Here is an 18350-nt window from a genome sequence, read left to right as displayed (position 1 = left end):
AATATAGTAGAAATAGGGTTTAAGTTCTACACTTAGACATAAGGAGAGAAAGAAAAAAAATACAGAATGAAGGAGGCAAAACTAATGTGTGAACAAAAGTATAGAGTTTTTATGTAAACGAGCAAAATAAAAGGGGGAATGCAAAATATGGGTACTAATACTGTTTGAGGTTACATGCCTAATTGAAAATCTGATGAGGGAGGTCCATCGCTTGTTTTACTGTAACATGCCGGTAACAAACCAAATTTGGGATTCAATATCAAGGGGCCGATGGAGATGTGAAGCCCATTTACAGATCCCCAAACTATTCACAGATCTCAGATTAAGACTGAATTAGAAGAACTATCTTAGAGTTCATACAACCATAGGTTTGAATACCAACTCCAGCACTACTAAAAGGATGACACTGGTTACATTACTTAAACTTGATCAGCCTTAGAATCCTCATCTGTAACACAGGAATAAAAATATTTACCTTGCAGGGTAGTGTTATGGTTAAATGAGATAATTATTTAATACAGATTCACCTCCCACTCAGTAAGTACTCCCTCACTGGTTGATTTTCATGGAGAAGATGATAACATGGAAGAGGGACCCATGTGTCGTGTATGACTCAAAGGGAGCTATGGAGGGCTAGAATTTTGTTCAAAATAAAGTGAAGTTTAAATTGGTTTAGCTGGTATGCAAAACAGTATAAAATTCCTCAAAAAATTAAAAATGGAACTACTATATGATCTAGCAATTCCACTCCTATATATCTATCTGAAGAAAACAAAAACCCTAATTAGAAAATATATATGCACCCCTGTATTCATTACAGCATTATTTACAAGAGCCAACACATGGAAGTAACCTAAGGATCCATAAACAGATGAATGGATAAAGAAGATATGGTGTAGATATACAATGGAATATTACTCAGCCATAGAAAAGAATAAAATAATGCCATTTGCAACAACATGGATGGACCTGGAGGGTATTATGCTAAGTGAAATAAGTCAGAGAAAGACAACACTGTATGATTTCATTTATATGTGGAACCTAAAAACAAATGAACAAGCATAACAAACAGAAAGAGTTATAGATAACAGAGGACAAAACAGGCAGTTGCCAGAGTGGAAATGGGTGGGGGGAGGAAAGAAACAGGGGGGAGGAAAGAAACAGGTGAGAGGGATTAAGAGATATAAAATTCAGTAGCAAAATAAATGAGTCATGGATATGAAGCGTACAGTATAGAGAATACAGTCAAAAATTAATATCTTTGTAAGGTGATAGATTGTAACTAGTCTTATCGTGGTCTGAAATGTACAGAAGCATGAAATCACTCTTATACAATAAGAACTAACATAGTGTTGTAGGTCAATTGTACTCATAGAAAAAGATAAGATTTGTGGTTACCAGAGGCGGGGGACGAGGGGAGGGGGAATTGGATGAAGGTGGTCAAAAGGCACAAAATTTCAGTTATAAGATACCTAAGTACTGGGGATGTAATGTACCACATAGTAAATATAATTTTTATGGCTGAGTGTTATATATGAAGATTGTTAAGAGAGTCAATCCTAAGAGTCATTATCACAAGAAAAAAATTTTTTTCTATTTCTTTAATTTTATATCTATGTGAGATGGTGGATGGTCATTAAGCTTCTTGTGGTCATCATTTCATGGTGCACGTAAGTCCAATCATTATGCTCTATACCTGCAACGTGTATAGTGCTGTATGTCAATTATATCTCAATAAAACCGGAAGAAATACAATAAAATAAAGCATAGACAGTCCAAAAAATAAAAAAGAGAAATAAAGCATACCACTTCTTGGAGCTACCCCCATCAAATCAACTTTCTCTTGAGGTACTGAGGCTTCCATTGGTGGATATGGTCCACCAGAATCTGAAGAACTGGTTATCAGAGACAACATAAACAAGGAAACAGAGGGTGGCATTAAATCAAAAGAGGCCAGCCTGGGTCTGTGCACACCTGGCAGGGGGTCACAGCATGGCAGGTGAGAGGTGTGGGAAGAGCATAGCATGAACCGGATCTCTGTTTCCAAATTGAGACATGATGTTTGTGAATTCTCAACCTTGTTAGGTAGTTGACATCTTTTTTACTCCTATTCATAACTTTAATGCAAATAAACATCCTTTGAAAAGTGTGATATGTTTATGATTGAGAACATTGTACATTATTAGATGTCTTTAGTAACTGTTGGCTTATAAAGTTTGACTGATTCTAGCATGATGTTTCTTTTAAAACATCTTAACTACTCTGCTTACATGATAGATTTCCACGGGAAATAACATTTTCTGTTAAAAGGAAAAGACTGGGAACTGAAGGATTCAAAGCTCCCCCCTAAGGTCACTTCCTAAACTGAAGTTTTCAGATTTGGTAATCCCTAAGGCTAATGAGAATTCTAAAATAAGGGGGTGAGGAAGAGGGAATCTGGGAAAGGAAAGGGTGTTCTGAATATATCACATCTCAGGCGCTGTACCGGAAGGATGCGGGCAAATCTGTCACGGCCTCATGAACACATTCTGCAAATGAGAAAACTATTCTCTCTGACAAGCTCTTGGGATGCAACACAGCACAGTGTATCCTTCTAAGGCAGTCTCAGGGATGGGGAGGGAAGAAGGAAGCTATGAAGACGAGATAAGACAAGGAATAAGACAGATGCATCCGTCATACAGAGTGAAGTTAAGTCAGAAAGAGAGAAACAAATACCGCATAGTAACGCACATATATGGAATCTAAAAAAAAGGGTGCTGATGAACCTAGTGGCAGGGCAGGAATAAAGACGCAGATGTAGAGAACGGACTTGACGACACGGTGGCGGGGGGGAGAGGAAGCTGGGACGCAGTAAGAGAGTGGCATGGACATATATACACTACCAAATGTAAAATGGATGGCTAGTGGGAAGTGGCTGCATAGCACAGGGAGATAAGCTGGATGCTATGTGACCATCTAGAGGGGTGGGATAGGGAGGGAGGGAGGGAGAAGCAAAAGGGAGGAGATATGGGGATATATGTATACGTATGGCTGATTCACTTTGTTGTACAGCAGAAACTAACACAATATCGTAAAGCAATTATATTCCAATAAAGATATATTAAAAAAAAACCCAATGAAACAAGGAAGTCAACCTACAGGATTGAAGACTTCTAAGCTTGTACTTTCAAAACATGTATGAATATTGCCACTTGTGATAAAGGAAACGACTGTGCTTGCTAATCAAATAATGTATGGGTTCTTTCTGAAAGAAGTAATTTTCTGATTCTTGGAGATACCCTATCACTGGAAGTCATGCTTACTATTTGAAGGGAATAGCAACTTCAAATGAGACTGCATTCCCCATTCTCAACTTAGCTTCCTGGAAGCGCATGAATTAGGTAGCCACCTGAGCCCTCCTGCACGCCCACTTCAACACTCTAAACGTTACATTTTTAATGATAGCTGAGAGTTCTCACTCTTATATCTGTTGACAGAAGCTGCTGATAATGCATTGCCATAGCAATCTGGTAAGAAGTACTGGGATTTGGTTTTTTGTACTACTTCCCATGTGCAAAGTCACATTTACTATCTAACTGTATGCTTTAATGATTAAAAAATTAAGTAGAAAGTCTTGTTTCTCATTCCGCTTACCTCCACTAACAACCAATTTCTTAACCTACTTTTCCTTATAGAACAAAAGGAATTTATTTTTCTACAGGAGGCTCAAAAAAGATATTTTATATTTCACAAACTAAACGGTTTTTCTGTTAATTCGTGAGCACCACCGAGTGTTTGCATGAGCCATGTTCCTTTTGAATGATCCAACCTAAGAGCAGTCTCTATCGAGTAAAAACGCTATTGGGCTGGAGACCACAAAGAAACACGTCGTAAACGAAAAAACAGAGGTAAGTCAACAGTATTAGTAACATCTGTAGTGCTAAAAAGTGCTATTACAGTCTGATAGTAGCAGCTATCATTGACGAAGTGCCTGCTGGATGATAGGTGTATTGCTAAGTGTGCCATATGCATTATTTCATTTAATCCTAAACAGTAACCCATGTGGTGGCCATTACCTTACCCATGTTGTGGATGAGGAATCTGAAGCTAGGCAAGTTAAAGCAAAACTTATGTGTATGGATGGAGCCAGAATTCAAAGCAAGCTTCCCTGTTTTCATATCTAGCTGTTACACCACATTGCCTCTAGTGTTAAAGTAATGGTCATCTTAACCCCAGTTTCCATTTAATGGAAAAAAATTAACTGGACAATAAACTGATAAAACATGTTTTTTCTGTTCTATAAATTGGAAAAGACATCTCTTCTTATATGAGGTGGTCAGTCGGGGCACATAGTCTGAAGTGCAAGTGTTTTTTCAGGCATGGGGCATTACACGTGCTGGGCTTTGGCAGGGTTTTTATAACCAATGGGATCTTAGAAGTCCAAGTCCAAGCAACTGCTGATGCTTGAACCACCCTAAAATATTCCAGACAAACTTTTCAGGAATCCTCCTAGAAATGAAGATTCATTGTCTTCCAAGGTCATTCATTCATTCCATCTTTGGATCACTCAGAAGCTGTCATGGCATTTCCCTGCTCATGAGGCATGCAGTGTCACCTTGGACAGACCCATCCTTTTTAAAGGAAGGTTCACTAAAAAGTGAGAATAATTAAGAGTTGCCATATCATGACACAGGTAGGTCCCCACAAGACCCCCAGAGTAGGCTGCATTGGTCACTGATGGGTAAGGGATCAATTTGCATAAGGCCACTGGGATATTTTGTGAGTAAAATGTCCTACATCCTGTGATTTCAAACTGGTGAAATTGCCTAAACCAAGAAGTTTTTGTTTAAAAGACATGCAGAGGCACACACATACATGTTTTTTTGTTCCTGCTATTAAAAAAAACTTTCTGCCCCTCTCTAACTTGCACATATTCTTCAACCATCATGTGCCCCTAAGTCTTCCCTTTCTTAACTTAAGCATCTCTCTTTTCTTCAGTCACCCCTCCTAAGGTAAGATTTAATGGTCATATGCTTCTGAAGTGCTCTTGCTGCTTTATACCTAATTTTTAAGTTCTCTTGCATAAAACCTACTTCAGAAGCTCAGCTCTGGTATGAGGATTATTCCCTCACACTCTAGAACAGCAAAGAATGATACTTTCTCTCTCTCATTCCTAAAACCATGCTTGTATCCAAGTCACCAAGAGTGTACTACTATCTTGCACAGCCACATCACACAGCTGTCTTTTGAGTTAACTGTCAAGACCACAAAACCCCTTTGATGCACTGCAGCACTTTAATGTACTATTTCTTCTTCATCCTTCATTTTATAGTTGGTATTTCAGGCTCAAGATCCAAAGTCTAGGCTGGAGCTTATCCTGTCAGATTCTGTCTATACCTTTGGTTTGTTGCCACCTTGGTATTTCTATTCTGCCCTCCAGAATATTCCCAATCTCTTATTTTTTTAATCCACACATAAACCAAGGACACCTTCTTAATTCAAGCATGATATAGCTGGTTAGAGTCAGAGATTCTTTCTGTGGCTGTGGATCTCAATGTACCTAACTAGCAAGATACATGCCCCCAATTTCTCTTAATAAAATGTTCAAAATTTTTAGGGGAGGCTGCTCAAAGTAAAATGGTAAATGCTGATGGGAGTGGGTCTGTAAGAGATTTTTAAAACATTCAAAATTTTCAACACTTATTTGTTGAGTGGTTAAATAAACTGTAGATCCTAATTTCAGCTTTTATATTCTTTAATGTCAACATTCCTCCATCACTCATTCATTCAATGAACTGTTACTAAGTACTTACTACGTACCAGGTGTGTGTTAAGCTACAAAGACAAGTAAGGCACGCAATCTCATCTTTAATGAGCACCCAGTGTGGTTACAGTGGTAGGAGCAAAGGAGACGACAGTCAGTTAAAATTCAACTACGAAGCAGCACATAGGACTGTGAGAGCACAAAAGAAAGAGCTAACTCTGCCCAAAATTTGTGTGTAGAGCTGAGAGTCAGGAGAACTTCTTGGAGAGGTTATATCTCAGCTGAATTCTGCAGGGGAAGTGAGAATTAGCCAGGTGAAAAGGAGGGGACCAACATTTTCCACTAGAAGAAGCTACAGAAAGTACAGCTTGCCTGGGTTAGGGCAAGTCATTTAGTACAGTGCAAATGCAGGTAACTGGAACACGGTATCGAAAGGTGGGTCAGGAGAGGCAGACAGAGGACACGTAATAGTGACCCTCAGGTGCCATTCCATGACATTGAGACTCTATTTATAATTTAAAGAGCAAAGAAGGATTTGGAGACTGACAGGATCAGATGTACATTTTAACAAGATCATCCAAGTTGCAGGGAAGGAAAGGCATCAGAGGTGGGTGATATTAGAGCAGAAAGGTCATTTAGGAGATGTTATATAATCTAGGTGGAAATAATTATGGTGTTAACTCAGACAATGGTTTTAAAAGAGTGGGATGAATTCCAAAGATATTAAAGAGGTAAGTCTACATATTTTAGTAACTTTCTGCATGAAGTAGAAGAGGGAAGAGCTAAGAAAGAAGCCTAGTCTTCTGCCTTAGGAAACCGGTGGAAGATAACCCTATTGACTAAAACAGGAAGCTAGTGCGGGAGACAGGTTAGGGATGTGCGTTGATGGGACACACAGGAAGAGGTTTGTTGTGGCCACACTGAATCAGTGGTAGTGGGACATTAGGATGGAGATGTCAAGGAGACAATCAGTAGAGAAATGTGGATAGGACTTAGGAGGCATCAGTATCAGTTAGCTGAATCCATAGGAGTAGATATTATCTCCCAGGGACCTAAACAGAACAAGAGTAAGAAAAAGAATACAGCAGAGAATAAAGTCTGCTGAGCGTTGCTAATGCTAACTTATGCTCTCTACATAGTAGTTTTCTATGTAATATCAAAATAATCTGTTTTAGTCAAATAACTAAAACCAATAAAGAAAAATTATTCCAGGGGTTGACTATACAGGGACAACGAAGAAATAAACAAAACAGACTAATGAAATTTTTAACACATGTATACTTTGTTCTTTAAAACACCTGGGAAGGTTATTTTCTTTAACCAAAAAAATATGTTCTCCTCCATTTTTCTTGACACAAGCAACTCTCTTGGTCTATATTTTGTTTGGAAACATTTTCAGACATTGGTGGAATTTTACTTTACAAAAAAAAAATCAGCACAGCTTCACAGATAAAAGGCATGTGAACATGGCATCAGGTATACAATAGGATACAGTGAAGACTGGAAAACTGGGACACTGAAGCCCCAATTAAAGGGGGCAGATGCTACTTAGCTCGTGGCACTTGATGCCATAGAGCAACTCAGGCCCCATTTTGCAAGTTCCCCATTTTTTAAGCAGAAACAAAAACTCTGTATTTATATGGGATTTTGGTGGGGAAGAACTAATTTAAAATGTTAGGAAGCCCAATATAGGCCAATTTTTCAAATTAAACACATACGCTGGCCACTAGTCCCCAAATTTTAGTTTAGGCCCTTGATAAGCAACTTCCTAAAAACTGATAGTTAGGGCTTCCCTGGTGGCGCAGTGGTTGAGAGTCCGCCTGCCGATGCAGGGGACACGGGTTCGTGCCCCAGTCCGGGAAGATCCCACATGCCGCGGAGCGGCTGGGCCCGTGAGCCATGGCCGCTGAGCCTGCGCGTCCGGAGCCTGTGCTCCGCAACGGGAGACAGGCCACAACAGTGAGAGGCCTGCGTACCGCAAAAAAAACAAAAACAGAAACAAAAAAAACCTTGATAGTTAGTTGTTCCCCAAATCTCAGTGCCAAGTATAAAATTTCAACCAGTTAATGACATATTTAAGGCACAAATGCAAATGCAAATCTTTCATTTCCAGCTTCTGGATGACTTGTAAGACTTCATACACATCTCACCCTTCACTCTTCCCAGATCCGGAAGTGATTTCACCTCCTTGTGGCCACCAGGATGAGCACGCATTTTAAGTGGCTGATAAATACAGGCATCTTCCTGCTGAGAGTTTGTCACTGTGATTAATTAAAGAGCCAAGTGTAGGAGGGAAACTTCTGTATTCTTCCCTGTGCAGTGATTTTTTTTTGTTTTTTGAGAGAGTATCTTATCACAATTAAAATCCGGTTCACAGTTTACCAAAATTTTTCCCGGCAAACACGACAACATTCATAATGCCAAAGCAATGTAGAGGAGCTGACATCCTGTCCACTGCTTGACTGCACATTAAATTCCCACATGAAAAGCAGTCAGTACACAGATAAACATGGTTTGGGGGACCTTAAATTGGCTTGTGCAAGATTAAACATGTAATTTGAAAAGGATTTTCCTTCAGGAATGCCTTTTCCTCCAACTGTGGAAGTAATTCAGGGGGTTCCTACCATTTCTTATTTGAGTTCTCTTATATCTGCGTTTGACGGTCACCTAGCTTTCTGTGGAAAGGCTGGGAAGTGTTAAGGAATTATTTTACTATAAACAGCCAGTTGGACAAGCAACAAGCATTTATTAAGTACCAACTACAAAAAGGAAGCGAGGGAGGGAAGGAGACACAAAGGAAGAAACAAACAAGAAACGTAACACTAGCCCTTAAGAAGCTTGCTGCCTGGCTGCACTGGCAGCCATATACCAACCTGAGAATACTTTCAAAGGAACAAGTCACAATTTTTGACTACCAACATGTGCAAACAGTGCTGTAAAACAGAACGTGCCAGCTCTGATACAAACTTGAGCCAGTTTGAAAGTGACAAAACACCTTCAACAGAAACTTGAGTACTTCCTTTTGGTATGGACTTTTTTTTTAAAGCCACCACTTGAATGTTCATTAAATCTCAGGAATGAATCTAAGCACTCTGCATGCATGAGTCTCCAAAACTAGTTGGTAAATATATAATTACTCTCACCGTTCACTTGAGGAGTTTGAAGTTAGAGAGGTCGAGTAACGTACTGAGAATCATACAATCAGCAAATTGGGATTTGTCTCCAGTTCTGCCTGACTCAAAACCAAGAGTTTTAATTACCAGGTGACACCATTCAGTACCTGTAACATTGCCTGGCACAAATTGAAGCGCCCAGTAAATATGTGATCAAAGAACATTTTCTTGGAGAGAGATTTATCACTAGCCACAAAGATTTTTCTCACCCCTCCCAAAAATGCATTTGTAATTTAAATATTTTGAATCAGTACGCTTGAAAAAAGACATTATGTATGATGTCATGCATTATTAAATATAACACTTTAATAAACTCATTCTCTTTCTAGCCACATTTAAAAAATCCTACTTGAAATATCTTGACAATTTTTACCATGCCTTCTGAAAACAAGTATTTCTAAATTAAGTTACATTCAGAAAATAATTATCTGATATTTGGCAAAGGAACATATAGACAAGGTTTTATAAGGCTGCTTGTCCTTGGCCAAATCACTGTCCTTCACTGATATCAATTTCAGGGACTGTCCCATGAGAGTGCAACTTCCAGGTTTGCAAGTCTATGGTTCAGTGATTTGGAAACATCAAGTATAGTTTCAGATCAGCAAGTGAATAAAGGAATTTTTGTTACTTATAGCTCTTGAGGCAACATGGAGCCAGTGTGGATGGATGGAAAACCAGGACTCCTTGACCCACTTGGGGAAGAAGGACAATGGTCAAGGAAACTAATCCGTCTGTAGGGGTTACCAGAGTCCAAGGCCACAACTAGTTAAAACATCATAATTTGGATATAAAAACATAAAAGATGTTTAAATAGCTGGCAGCCTTCCGGTTTAGACCCAGTGGGAGTTTTCCCTAATGCAGCCAATACAGTTGTACACGTAGTAGGTACTCAGTAAGTATTTGTTGGATGAATGAATAATTTCCCCCTTATCTTTTATGAGAAAGCAAGTTCAGCACAACAAAGGGACGATGGAGGTCTGCTTCTGGGGAAGAAACCTAAGAGTTCAAGGGCAGATGTGCTTTCGAAGTTTCATAAAGTAGAGGATCCTTGTCGATGAATCAGTGCCCAGGGCTCTATATCTCCCAGACATCTAGCTGATGTGATGGACATTTTAAAGGAAGGTGAGTAATTTACAAGATCATTATAAGACAATCAAGTTTGGATTTACACTCCAAACCAATAGTCAAAACTTTTATTTTCAATGATGTCATCTCTGAATTATTTTGACTTCTCAAAGATTAATTACTTTGGGAAAAGTGCTTATAAAAGAGCAAACAGTTATTTTCTGTCAATGAATATTGGACAAGAAGGCAGAAAATCTAGCACTACTGCATTCAGCAAGCTAGGGCCAGGGGGTCTGATCTAGTAAAATGGGGATGGACATGAGCAAGCACTAACTGTGTGTTCTGGAATCCCAATGAGGAGCTAGAAGTCGTGGCAGGACTCCATTCTTGGAATGTGTGTATGGGAGGAGAAAGGAGGAGAAGCAAGGCATGCTTTAGCTCTAACAGCAGAATCAACGTGGTACACAGTGAAGGTTAAGTAAAGTGACTTTCATAGCCTCCCAGAACGTTCTGTGAGCCTAACAGATCCTTATGGAAGTAGGGCTCTAAGGAGGTAACTTAGAAGCTTAGTCATTGTTACCGTGACTCTGGTCCTGAAGCTGGCGTACGGCTGGCAAAAGCCATTTAATGCCATCAATTTGTCCCTGCTTCTTTCCAATAAACATTTACTGAAAATGGGTGATGGTACCAGACACTCTGCATACGAAGTTGAAATTGATTCAGATACAAAGATTCACCACCTCAAAAATCCCATACCAATCCTCCAGGGGACGGATTAATTAATTAATCTATATTTTAATGAGGACCTTTCAGGGAAATATCAGAGGATCCAGGTGTGAAAAAATGATAGAAAGAGGCAGGAACTAAAAAATGACTCTTGGGCCTGAGTTCTGGTTCATATTTTGTGGAAGACTAATAAATAATTTGATTCTGGGAATAGGCGAAGTAAAAGTTATGGCAGTTATAAAGTTGTAGGAAAGGGTGGGTTCAGGAATTTTACTGGGCATGGCAAACTGACTGGCTTATTTAGAACTGATTTGTTTTATGAAGGAATAATTAGACATAAAGTAGGAAAGGAAGGAATAGGAGAAGCTGATAATGACACCGGAAATCTGAATTAAGATACAGAATAATAACAGGGGGGCACTATAGATTCCAGAACAGGAATGAGACACAAAGAAAAGGATATTTATGGAAGACTGTTCTGGCAGGTGTGTGTGTGGGATGGATTGGCAGAGGGAGGAGAGATGACAGAGACACACTGAGAAGCTATTTTAGGAACAGCTGTGAAGTTTTCATCTAGGGCAGTGGTCCTTATTTTCAAATGATAAAATGCTCTAATGGATGGTCTAATTTGGAAGACTAGAAAAATAAAATAATTATCATGTTGGTTCTCACCTCTCCCTTGAATTCCTTCTTCCATAATAGGGGAATATTTATAGGAACTTAGGTATAACCTAAACATTTTTTATAGAAAACTATTATTTGGCAGCTGGACACAAGGAGACTATCTTTGCTCATTCCTTCGTCCACTCCCATGTAGCATCAGACAAGATGCTCAGAGATTGAGAAAATGTTTGAAAAGCGCATGTGCCAGGGAATCTGTAAATTATAATTCTCTAACCAGGTCCCCAGGGGCCAGGATGAACTTCTAGTGACTCAAAGAGAAATGACATTACTATTTGCAATAGTAAATGATGATAATGAGGATGACGATGACAACATCAAGAATGTTCACCATTTAGAAAAAACCTAAATGTACTATAAACCATGCCCTGTAGGCATTTCACACACAGTGGCTCGAATCATCGCAATAGCCTTGTAAATCAGGCAGAGTCGAGCTACTCCGATCTTGTATAAGATGAACCTGACTGTTAAGTAGTTTAAAAGACTTGCTTAAGCTCTCAGCTTATAAAAATAGTCTGGATTTGAACACAGGCGTGTTTGGGTCTATAGTACAATGTTCCCACTGCATTGTTCCATTAACTGGGAGAATGACAGAAAAAGGAGTGTCTCATAAGCTTGTAAAATATAGTTTATGGTCAGATTCTAGTGCTACAGTGTATGATTAAGATATCAGAAATCTGCCCTCCATGTTTGAGAGTACTTCACAGTTTTGTTTTCTTTTTTTAACATCTTTATTGGAGTATAATTGCCCTACAATGGTGTGTTAGTTTCTGCTTTATAACAAAGTGAATCAGCTATACATATACATATATCCCCATACCTCTTCCCTCTTGCGTCTCCTTCCCTCCCACCCTCCCTATCCCACCCCTCTAGGTGGTCACAAAGCACCGAGCTGATCTCCCTGTGCTATGCGGCTGCTTCCCACTAGCTATCTATTTTACGTTTGGTAGTGTATATATGTCCATGCCACTCCCTCAGTTTGTCCCAGCTTACCCTTCCCCCTCCCCATGTCCTCAAGTCCATTCTCTAGTAGGTCTGCATCTTTATTCCCGTCCTGCCCCTAGGTTCTTCATGATCTTTTTTTTTTTTAGATTCCATATATCTTCATAGACCTTTTATGGAAATAGAGATGCCAATATTTAGCGAATTTGATGTGTTGTCTAATATTGATAAACAAAAATCTGAGATGAAAATCTGTTTCATCAGTGTTTTGGTAGAATTACCAATATCTTTGGAAAAACATCAGAGATAAGTAAGAGGCTATCTCATCACACATTATTTCTCTAGCAAGCCGTCTATTACCTGTGGACACTTAGCCAATATTATAATAGACTTGTTAGAAGCCTAGTGGAAATAAAAATTTATGAGGCACTGCTTTATCTTTGAAGTAATTCAGACTTTGAACTTTTGAAGAGATCAGTTCTGCACAATTTAATAAAATGCAAAACCTTAACCACATTTTAGTTGTATATTATATAAACGTGCAAATATCTTTAATTGTTTAAACAATAAATCTGGTGCCCTCAACAAGAGCATGCTCTATTCTACCCCCTGGTCAGTCTTCCTGGTTATCTTCCACTCATCCTCCTTGAAGAGTGCCTGGGTATCTGCTGGGAACGCTGCCCTCACTTCCCAGGCAGCATAAGGCCTTCTGATCCACTTCACCACCTCCCTGTCCAACATCTTGCCCAAGCCTCGATGACAGCAGCTACTACATCATCACTGGCTTTATATTAGAGAATAGCAACATGAGCTAGAGAATTGCACCAGTCCTTGTTTGCACCACTTGAGGGTAACCCAGCTGAAATTCCGATCCCAGCTGGTCAAATTCTAGGGCCCATACTCTTAACCACTGCGTGAGGTCTTTACAGGACACACACTTTATATATTTTTGCATCTCAGAACTTAACAAGATACCAGACATGTTAGTGGAACTCAATGAAGAAATAAATACTTTGAATTAGAAGGGGGCTTTAGCTGCAGCCCACACCATGGTTACCAGACATGTTAGTGGAACTCAATGAAGAAATAAATACTTTGAATTAGAAGGGGGCTTTAGCTGCAGCCCACACCATGGTTACAACCTACCCAGATGGACTGTCAGACAGCGAGTGAAAAGGCAACAATAACTGAATACCTCCTCTACACCACCTTCTGGAGGAAAATAAAGGTAAAAAAGATACTTCGAAGAAAGCTCTCTCCTTGTCTGTTCCCACTGCTCACCTCCTCACACCCCAATAACAATAGCAGCTGGCTCGCTTTGCTGAGGTCTCTTTTGCCATGTGCCAGATCTCTTTCCCCCAGACACCAAAGGAGAGGCCTTCACTCAAAGCTTTCAACAGTTTTCTACTTTTCTACATGTTTAATCAAAAACTCATCTCAGCTATAGATCTCTCTAATCCAGTCTTATTTCTCATTATTTCCCCAAATGCATCTTTTAATTTCCACAGTCACAAAAATATACCACTCTTACAATTCTCCTGAATTTCATTTTGTAGTCTCTTTATAATTTTCTGAGTAATGCAAGGGTCGGCAAACTACATCCTGCCACTTGCTTTTATATTGCCTGAAGAAGAATGCTTTTTAAATTTTAAATGGTTAAAAAAAATCAAAAGAAGAGTACTACTCTATGACATGTGAAAATGATATGAAATGCAAGATTCAAAATCTATAAATAAAGTTTTATTGCGACACAACCAATTTGTTTATATGGTATCTAAGGCTGATTTTATGCTGTAACAGTAGAGATGAGTAAGTTACAACACAGACCATTTGGCCCAGAAAGCCCAAAATATTTACAATCTGCACTTTATGGGAAAAGTTGGCCAGCCTCTAGGATAATGGGATAAAACAATGATGCCCAATTGTTAAGTATCTACTCTGCATGAGATACATGTCTATCCATTCGTTATTTCATTGAGACCTCCCATCTGGGGGAGATAGGAATTATTTTCTCAAATTGTAAATAAGAGACTAGGACTAAACAACTACACTAAAACGTTTCAGAACTAGAAGCAGAACTAAAAACTTTTGGATTCCACAGCTCATTCATGGTTTTTCCTCTGTGATGAGCTCTCTCTTCATATTCTTGAGAACAAATGAACACATCAATGAGTGTGAAATCACACAGTACACGTTGAATACATAAGCAATGTGGGATGCCAAATAATGAAGTGGCCCTACAGAAATCCAGCCAATTCAGGAAGAGTCTTTGCATCAATACAGCTTCTTGGTATCCTTCTTCTCAATTCCTAACTGTACCTGGCATATAGCTTCTTTTTTGGGGGGCGGGGGGGTGTGGTTAAACATTAAACAATTGCAGATCCTTTCAGGTAGAACTTCAGAAGTACTTTTTATCAGTTTTGTCTTTTATCTGGTGATCAATTTGTTCTTTAAAAGAAAAGATTTTTAAAACTACAATATTGTTCCTTGAATCCCATATGACAATTTTAAAATCAGTGTTTCATACCACTGAGCTGTCTGAGTTACCTAGGGTCACTGTCCTTTATTTTCCAGGACATATGGAATGTATTAAAGAGAAAAAGACAAAGAAAAAAGCTCATTTTCCCCCCTAAGCACCCATATCTGAATCTCACAGTCAAAACTAAGGAGAATCTACAGTGATATGGAAAGTAAACAAAAGAAATCCAACCAAGATAACATAGGTAAACCTGTGTGATTTTTTTTGTGACCCAGTGAAACTGATGCATTCTGACTACTAGTTAGTTCTGGCTCATATTTAGAAATAACTGACTGAGTGGCAGGTCCCAAGCTTAATCCTTGTAAAGGTAACGGACCCTTAAGAGAACAGTATTATTTTTCCATAGCTATCTTCTGGACTTGCCTCTAATAATGAGAGCCAACGTTTATTGATTATCACCATGTTTTATGCTCTCCACATATATTAATTTATTTAATCCTCATAATGGCATTGTGAGGTGGGTAATATTCATCTTAACCCCATTTCACAGACGAATAAGCAAAAGTACAGGGAGGCTGGGGGACTTGCCTACTGCCCTTCAGTTAGTGACAGAGCCGGTACTGAACAAAAGTAACTCAGAGTGTGCACCCCTAACCACATGATACACTGCGTCTGGCTTGCTTCCTGATGTTTCACAACCATTTAACTAAACATCAAATGGTAAGTATATCATGTAATTAAATATTTTCACTGTGTAATTTGGTGACTGCTCCCCAAGAAAAATCTGTTCATTTGGTTGTCAGTATCTTTTCCTAAGGGGCAGTTGTCATGAAGATGGATTCCCCCAAAAGACTTTTGATAACATCATTTAGTTTGGCGGCTCTGCAAATAAACAAGAAAAACAACAGCAAACATGTCCTCGTGGGAAATTCTAAATCTTATTTAGTACAGTCTTTAAGATTTTAGCACTTACATGAGCATCCTGAAAACATCTCTCTATGTCTATAACTTGTCTGGAAAGTAATTTCACATCTTTAATGAAAAAAGATGATCAATAAAACAACAGATTATCATGTTTTAAATACAGCAACACACATGCAAAAATCAATATGAAGTCATTAATCTAGTCAATATGGAGATCTGGAGACCAAAAATTATCCAGATTGCAATGAATCTTTTTGTAATGACATTCTTATTACAAATCTATTTGTGCAATTCTGAAGTAATCAGTCCTAAGGACACACCAAATTATACTGAGAAGTTGAAAAACAAGGGGAAAAAAAAGCAAACCCTTTGTTTTCCCTCAAACAGCATTTGTTTAAGATAAAAGGAATAGCTCTAATTTCCTTACCTTCACAGTCTCGTTTATTTTGCTATTTCAGTGGGGCCACATATCACCATTTACTTAAGAGGAGAAATGTATGTGGTTTTTTTTCATATTTTCTATTCTACCTCATTCCACAATAAGTTTATGGAGTCAAATAGACTACAAAAGAAAAGCGTTTGTCATGGACTTTGTTCTAGGTTTATGCATTAAGGTACTTAAAAAAAAAACAAGGAAAGATATGGTGACCTCTAAACCAATCTCTAGTCCCTGAGTTAGCTGGGGACTTTCAGGAGAGAATATTTGTAATGTAAGATTTTCCATTCTTGCACTATTTACAAATCTTAGCTATCATCATTGTAAGCAGGGCAGAGAAAAAGACTGATTGGATTTTCCACAAAATGGCTACCTCTAAATTAAATATAGCTTGGGAGCTGCCCTGCTATTTTCTAGTGATACAGAATTACTGATTTAATCAGGTAAATATAAAAATTATTTTCTGAGTCCCTTCACTTGTTTAGGTAAATTTCTATACTATGTTCCTGAGGAAACCGATGAATATCTTCAAGCTTGATTTATTTTCTTAGGATGCCATTGTAAGCTCAAAAAAATCCTAAAAGAAGATGCACTTTCTTAATAAAAGCAGAGTAACTGATGCTAAACTATTTCACATTGTTCTTGCCTGATGAAGTTTATGCTAGTGCCACATTATATACCACTTTCATTATAATACTTTGCTTGTAATTATCTTATGAGAAAATATGGTCAATAACATGAAAGCAAATCACATATTTGGAAAGTAGAAGAGTTAGTGTCAAATGCAGTATCATTACATATGCTTTGCTCTTTCATTTTGATCTTGCTCAATCTGGATTATGGATACATACTTATTCTATTCTGAGTAAATTCAGTAACAATATAATGAAGGAAATCTTGTTACAATCACAGATTTGTGGATTAATTAAAACCAGTACTATAAAGCAATGTTATCCTCATCCTTTCAAGTATATTGAGAGAATACTGCTTCCAGTTACAGTGGTGTAGTTTCTATCAGACCCCAGAGAAAAACTATAAATTCTGAACAAAATTACCTGAAGGCACTGGAGAACAACAAAGAATAGGCAAGCTCTGTGTTGGAGAAGGCTGGGGGGAGCAGGAGGGAATATAAACTTGGAAGAAGGTAATGACACAATGAGGATCCTGTTTTTACATCTTTCCTATCAGAGGACAGGCGCCAGTCAATACCATGTGAGGTACTACAACTCGCATATAAACCTGCAGTTTTACTGGCATGAAGAACCAGAGGATCGAGTCTGAAGTGCCCACAACAAGGTAGTGAGAATGCTACTAAAGAAATATAGTCAGAGGGAAAAATCCCATATTCTGGGCAAAAATTCTGCCCAAGTCTCTGGCTGACCCCATGAGTGGAAAAGACTCCAAGGAGCCCAACTAACAGAAAAGAGCTGCACAGATTCTAGCTACTAAGATCACAAAGGAGATAGGCATTTAGAATTTGAGTTGAGTCATGTCGACTGCTAAATTTTGTTTCAATATGCATCAGAAGAACATAATAGAATACAGAGTTTCTACAACATATTGACAAAATCAAGGATAAAATCCAAAATTTAGATATACACAGAAGCAAGAAAACATGGCATACAATCAAGGAAAAGGAAATTAATCTAGATTGAGCTTGAGATATTCAGTTAGCAGAAAACCATTTAAAAATAGCTAATACCAAAAGCACAAGCAACAAAAACAAGTGAAACTATAACAGACTAAAAAACCTCTGCACCGTAAAATAAATGATCAACAAGATGAAAAGGCAACCTACAGAATGTGAGAAAATATCTGCAAACCACTTAACTAACAAGGGGTTAATATCCAAAATATACAGGGAATGCATACAACTCAATAGTGCACGCGCACACACACACACACACACAATCCAATCAAAAAATGAGCAAAGGACCTAAATAGTTATTTTTCCAAGGAAGATATTCAAATGGCCAACAGATACATGAAAATGTGCTCAGTGTCACTAATCATCAGGGAAATGCAAATCGAAACAATAGATATCACCTCACCCTGTTAGAATGGTTATGATCAAGAAGACAAGAAATAACAAACATTGGTTAGGATGTGGAGAAAAGGGAATATTTGTGCACTCTTGGTGGAAATGCAAATTGGTGTAGCCATTATGGAAAACAGAATGGA

Source organism: Mesoplodon mirus (genome assembly GCF_964341445.2).
Source record: "Mesoplodon mirus genome assembly, chromosome: 12".
Taxonomy (NCBI): domain Eukaryota; kingdom Metazoa; phylum Chordata; class Mammalia; order Artiodactyla; family Ziphiidae; genus Mesoplodon; species Mesoplodon mirus.
The sequence above is the reverse complement of the archived record's forward strand: the minus strand, read 5'-3'. Positions refer to the sequence as shown.